Source organism: Mus pahari, chromosome 17, assembly GCF_900095145.1.
Source record: "Mus pahari chromosome 17, PAHARI_EIJ_v1.1, whole genome shotgun sequence".
Taxonomy (NCBI): domain Eukaryota; kingdom Metazoa; phylum Chordata; class Mammalia; order Rodentia; family Muridae; genus Mus; species Mus pahari.
This window is the reverse complement of record NC_034606.1, coordinates 56,725,346-56,732,334: the sequence shown is the minus strand read 5'-3', so window position 1 is coordinate 56,732,334 and position 6,989 is coordinate 56,725,346.

The window sequence follows — 6,989 nt, the reverse complement described above, 5'->3', positions numbered from 1 at the left end:
TTTGATCCCCAGTACTAAGAGCAAGAGAAGGGGAGCAAATATGGGATACGCTGACGGAGCACACTTAACTGATATTTTTTTTTTTCTTTTCTCATAAGGCTCCTTTAAGACAGTGCCAGCCTCCCCACCCCCCACCTCGCCCTGTCATAGGAGGATCACAACGAACTGATTTCAATGTTTGTCACTTTTGCCTTTTCATTTCACAAGAAACATTTCAAATGCTTCTCCGAACCTTTCTCTATGACCAGCTCATTTTCAACAACTCTCCGGCCTAACTTGAAGATCCTTGCTATCAGAAGTCGACATCTTCTTATCCCCTATGAGTGCCATTTTGTTGGGTCAACATCTGCAAGTCTGCAGCTTGCAAGCCTGTTTCTAGAGCTGCAGAGAAATGCAGTGCTGAAGACTGGCAGAATGGCAGTTCGTGAATGAGAGGATTTGTGAAGCAATAGGCTAGCAGATATAGATCCTTTCATTAGTTCTGTTTCATACGTAAGAGAATTTGAAAAAGATGTTAAATAGCCTGTTAGAAGAGACAGATGATAATAAATGTCAACAAGGATATAGAGAAGCAATGTGTGTGTGTGTGTGTGTGTGTGTGTGTGTGTGTGTGTGTGTGTGTTGTGGGGAATGTAAAATCACAACACCATTTTGGAAGATGAGAAATTTCCTCAAACCATTAAACATGAGTTTAACAGAGGATCCACTCCTCAATTCTATACATACACATGCATGGGTGTTTCAAAATATATAAATACAACCTGCTCAATCTGTATAAGGTTACATACATGTGTGCACATTTTCTGAGCTGACCATTTGATACAGGTAACCAATTATAATGCTCTCATCCCCCAGGAGGTCTTTATTCCTGATTATCAGCATTTCTTAGTTGCCTATAGATTTGTTGGTAGGGTTAATGCCTTGTAAACTTTTTTCTCTCTTATCGGGTCTATTGGTGCTCTCCTCATTAAACTCAGGTTTAAGCAGCCCCGCTAGTGAGACTTTATGGGTGTAGCTTGTGACATTACTGAGAGACACAATCTCATAGTCCGCACCTTGTTCCTCTAGCTCTTAACAATCTCTCCACATCCTCTTTTGCAACCATCACTGAGTTTTAGGTGCAGGAGTAGTGCTACAGACGGTAGTAGTTATGAGTAGGTTCCACAACTCTACTTTTGGATAGGTAGAGGTTTTCTGTGATGGTTTCCGTCTGTTGCAAAGAGGCTTTTTTTTTTTTTTTTTTTTTTTTTTTGGATAAGGGGGAACTGCACTTATGTGTGTGTAGAGGAACAGTATTTAGGATGTTGTTAGGAATTATGATGGTTTAATAAAGTGGTGCTTCTCCTGCAAGATCCATACCTTCACTATCTTTGTGGTAGTTGGCTCGGTTTCCAGTGACAGACATGTTTTCCTTCCTGTTGGAACATGTCTAAAGTCAAATTAGAGAGATGTTGGTTGTCACCAAGATGTGAGTTCCATAACTGCATCTTTGGATTATCATGACATGCTGGCATTGTTATGGTTCATAGCCATCCTAGCTGGGTAGGGCTATTCTTTTGTTCCTCATTTTGAAGCTTGTATAGCGCCTTTCTATACTGTGAAAGTCAGGGTTAGTCTTTCAGGTCAGTTCCAGTTTAGCAGTCTCTGGGCCTGTGTCCTAAGTTGTCTTTGGCAACAGGGACTTATTGTTCACCCAGGAATCGGACGACCAAGGGCAATAGCAATTGTCTCATGATTTGGGAGTGTCTTGTGAAATCCTGAGCAACAATTCAAAAGAAGGATTTCCATGTCTGAAGTTGGAGACTTGGTTAGAAGATATTTGGCTCTTAGAGAAAGCCTTGGCAGCCCAAATGTGGAAACTTCATTTAAACCATATATGTACATTTATACAGTGGCTCACTTGCACCACAATTATTCTTAGTTAATAGTATGATTTCCCATGACTTTTTCAGATATCCTTACTGTTAATTTATCCTCCTCCTGTTATTTATCCTCCCCTTCCCTAATCAGAACTCCAGATCTGCTTCCCATTTTCTCCTTCAGATCGCTGTACCTTTCTCTTCCCTTCTCTGTGCATAAGCTTCTAGATTCAAAACAATTCTACTAATTTGACTTTTTTTTTTTGCATTTTGATTTATTTTGAGACAAGGTGTTATGATTTTGACAAGGATAGTCTTAAATACCTATTGCCTGTGCCCTGGACTACTCGCCCAACCCTACCTGCCCTTGGGAGAACAGGCGAGAAATGCAGCAGCAAGCTCATCCGAACAATTCTGCAAGTTCTTTTAATATCTTCCATCATGCCCATTGGTCCCAAGGAAGCATCGCTTCTAAACAGCAATACCTGATTGGCTGGCATTGTCTATGCCAGCAAATGCTGGTCTCTTAGGCAGTCCTCAATTAGGTCCTCCTGCAGGAGTTGCTTTTGCAGCTGCGGGGCCTGGTATTTACTTAGAGGAGTCCCTGGTGTTCCTCGTATAAATACCTTCAAGCATTATCAGTTTGTCCTAGTCAAATTTCTCTTGTTATGATAGACTACCCTACCCAAATCAACTTAAAGGAGAAAGGATTAATTTTAGCTGTCCTAGCCAGTTTTCTGTCAAGTTGACACATGTTAGAGTCATCTGAAAAGAGGGAACCTCAATTGGGAAAATGTCTCCCTAAGATCCAGCTGTAGCCATTTTCTTGACTAGTAATTGATGGATGGAGGATCCAGCCCATTTTGGGTGATGTTAGCCCTGGTCTGGTGATGTTATCCTGGTCTGGTAATCAGACTGAATAAGCTCTGAGGAGTGGAGCAGGCCAGTGAGCACCACCCCCTCCATGGGCTCTGATCAGCTCCTTACTCCAGGTTCCTGCCTTGTTTGAGATCCTGTCCTGACTTCCTTCAATGGTGGACTGGCTACAATGTAGAAATGGAAGCCAAGTGAACCCTTTTCTCCTAACTTGCCTTTGCTCATGGTATTTCTTAGCAGCAACAGAAACCCCAACTATGACAATAGATCACAGTCCCATGATATATATCTGTGACAGGACAGTTATGGCAGTAAAAGTTTGAATGTACAAGTCCCATTGCACCCATAGTTAGGAACCAGAGAACAATGAATGCCTGTGCTCGGTCTAGGTATATATATATATATATATATATATATATATATATATATATATATTCCAGGGATTGCTACTACCTGGGTTTTTCCTCTTCAATTAATGTAGTCAATATAATTCTCTACAGGAATGCAGAGAGGCTCCACCTCCAGGTGATTCTAGACCTCATTGAGTTGACCTTTGAGCTTAACCACCATGTAGAGTCTGGGTTCCTAGCCCACCAAGAACAGTACTGCACTGGACAGGTCCAAGGATAGCATAATTATTTATATATTCTATCTATCCCATATGAAAGACAAACAATCCTGGTATTTGTTTACAAGCTATAAGCCTAGGTTGGACAGGTTTTGAGCTACTCTAACTTAACACACCCACCACCTGTCCCTTGTCCCTTGTTGTTTTTCCTGGCCATGTGCCTATGGCCCAGCTCCTCTCATGGTGAACTCCTCCACTCTTGGGACCCCCTCACTGGATCCTCAAGCTTGCCTTTCTCTACTGCCCAATAAGAGGCTTTAAACGTCTTATACAACAAAAGCCGCTGTGTGTGAGAACGTGAGAATTTGCTCATCATGGGGCAACAAGATCTTGGGGTCCAGTATTTAGCATTTGAATACATATCACCATCAGACAAACCCCAACATTAAGGCTCCTACCACTCTTCCCTTCCATAGGCTAAGACTGTGGCACCTAGCTAGCTACAGGTGTTGCTGAGCCAGAATATAAATCTGATAGACTGAGGCTATATTTCTTTATCTGATATCCAGAGGCTCTATCTGTGTGTAGAACCAAGAGTGAGAGATATTAGAATCTCCTTTGTGTTGCAGTTCACGCTTTCTGAAGTTCCAAAACAAAGTCCTACCTCTTCCTACCTGTGTTCCTTACATGCTATCTTGCTTCATATTACACTGTCTGGAACTTAGGAAATATCACTGAAGGCAATCACCAGCAAACTGATGCTGCTATCACACCTGAATCTTGTAGCCCTGGAATCTTCCTAGCTTCAGGGATTGGCCACAGGCTTGCTATGTAGCTGGCAGTAATACAGGCTCAAGCTCATATGTACCCACCAGGCTATAGAGTGACAGAGCAGATCAAGGAACTTCATCTCGGAGCCCTACTAGGAAATTAACAATGCTACCCAAATTGGAGTGACATTAAGCTGGGCTCTACTCCAGCCAAAAGGACCCACACAGTATCATAGTGCCCCTAAGTCTATTCCAATGACACTGTGATATAAGCCAGAACTCAGCTGCCCCACCAGGATGTAGAATTCCTCCTAATGCTCTGACAAGGTCCTGCATTGTCTTTTATGCTCTGCTCTTTTTTTACAAGAATCTTGCTCTCTGCTTTCTGCCTGATGTTGGAGGGATTTTGGTAGGGAAGCCCGCCCTTTGGTCACCAGCTATCCACCTTCCAGGATCTCACTCCTTGGGAAAACAGCTTAGAATCATGGATTAGGGCCAATTTCTGACACCATGTTTCAGCATAGCAGGCCTGGCGTTGGGTTTTAAGCCCACGGCCTTTATTTATGAGGATTGATTGATAATGTCCCTGAAGTCTTGGCTATTTTAATGCCTGGCCCCCATTTAGCGGTGCTGTTTGGGGAGGTGAAGGAGGTAGGCTTCTTGGGGGAAGTAGGTCGCTGTGGGTGGGCTTTGAGAGTTTAAAGCCATACTCCATTCTGTTTGTTCTTTGCTTTCTAAATGCAGTTCAAAATGTGAGTTTTCAGCTCCCTTCATTAGCTGCCATGCCTGACTACTGTCAGGCTTCTCTGTCAAGAGGTAATGGATGCTTATCTCTCTGGAACTGTAAGCTCCAAAGAAACCCTCCCTCCTATAAAATGATTTGCTTGTGCTGTTTGACACGGTTATAGGCAAGTAACTTATACTATTTAATACCTCTTCTCCTCACAAATGAAGAACATTTTTCTCCAGGCAATTTGGTTCTGAGAATAGGTAATGTTGGCAACCCTGTATTTCCTGCTTAATTCGATGATATTCTCTCTCTCTCTCTCTCTCTCTCTCTCTCTCTCTCTCTCTCTCACACACACACACACACACACACACACACACACACACACACTAAAACACAGTCTTGTGCCTATTTTCTTAACGATGTACCTTTTGTATAAATGATTGTTTAAGTTTAGATGGATGGCTCTGTGGGAATAGTGACCGCTGAACAATCTTTCTCAGCTTCCTTGGTCAATATAATTTCATCTTCCTTTTATTTGTTCCAAGGATCTAGTTTAGCATACAAGGGAGAGTCAGACTGCATGCAATTTTCCATGAACAGTTTTCAGTGAGTGGAGATGTTGATAAAATTATCTGTTGTTAATTCTAATCCTCAATATGAACACACAGGTATATATGTCAGTGTGTTAAGGGAAAAAGTATAAGTCGTTGAATTTATTGTCTGGTTCTTATTGTTAGATTTCATCACCAATATTAAAGATTCTTTATTGCCAACAATGTGGTAATTCCTCCTCTAGTTGTTGGGAATAGAGTTATTAAACATAGATTCAAATTTTTTCTTTAGAAAACAATTATAATTTATAATAATAATGGCAAATGGGCATTATAGGTAACTGTAATTAGAAGTGTGTATAGGTCTTTGAAGTGCACAGCTGTGTATAATGAGAGGTTGATAATGTTGGTGTGGTTAAAGGTGGAGCGGGAGACATTAAAACGGAAATAGTTCCAAAGGTATACTCCCAAATCATAATTTTAGATTTTGAGTTTTAATAATTTACTTCTTTCATGAACCTTGTGATCTGAGAACATTAAAACAGTGTGCTTAACATACAGAAAACTGTGTATTTTTTAAGGGAAGTGAGGGGAGGATGATAAGTTACTATAGTGGAGGAAGGCTCCTCCTGTATAGTTCACTCCAGCTATCAAAGACTGAATGGACCAATGACTGAATCTTTCCACAATCAATCTTCAGACTTCAATAGCACAGCCATCTGAAGAGTTCTAGAGAGTGATGCATATACAATTCAGATTAAGTTACCTTAGAGAAGACGCTAAAGTCAATATTTTTACAAGATGACTTTATTCAGAATGCTCTTTGAAAGCAGACTCAGGCAAGAAGGGAACAAGACTGACTAGAGGAAGAAATCAAGGCACTGTACCTCTCAGTGGAGGCATCTGCCACCACTGTGGAGAGGTCGTGGCCTCTGCTTGTGATTAGAGAAATGGTCCTTTTTACTGACATCCATCAATCACCGGGTGTTACTCTTTTCCCACAAAGGGAGAACCCAACAATGAGGCAATCCTCAAAGAAGATAATAACCAAAAATGCCCTTCTGGTGTATACTCAACATGTATGAAATAAATATGTTATTTTCAGAAGAGTATATAGGAATACATCACAGTGTTCTAATAACGATCATAGTTTAATGATGATTCAAGGTGCACTTGTACTAGCTAGCTCCAAGTACTTGGTTGTATTTATTAATTTGACTCTTTGATTTCTCATCTACTGAACTGGATGTTGGGGGAAGTTCCGAATTGCATAGTTTTACAAAAGTACTAAATGTTAGACCTTCATTTAGAACCATCATATATGATTCCACAGGCAGCGTTGACTGTGTTTTTACCCACTAAGGTGTTCGTGAAAGACTGTGTACAACTTCTGTGTCTTGCCCTCGAAGGAAAAACAGCAATCACTCCCCACTTCCCATTCCTCTCTTGTTTACTGGATTAAGATTGAGATACTAGGGAATAGAGGGGATTCCTGTGGGTCATCAAGGTAGAAGAATGAGGCAAGTTAAAAATGATAGAACAAGAAAGAAAGAAGGAAGAGGAAGAGAAAGAAGAAGAAGAAGAAGAAGAAGAAGAAGAAGAAGAAGAAGAAGAAGGAGGAGGAGGAGGAGGAGG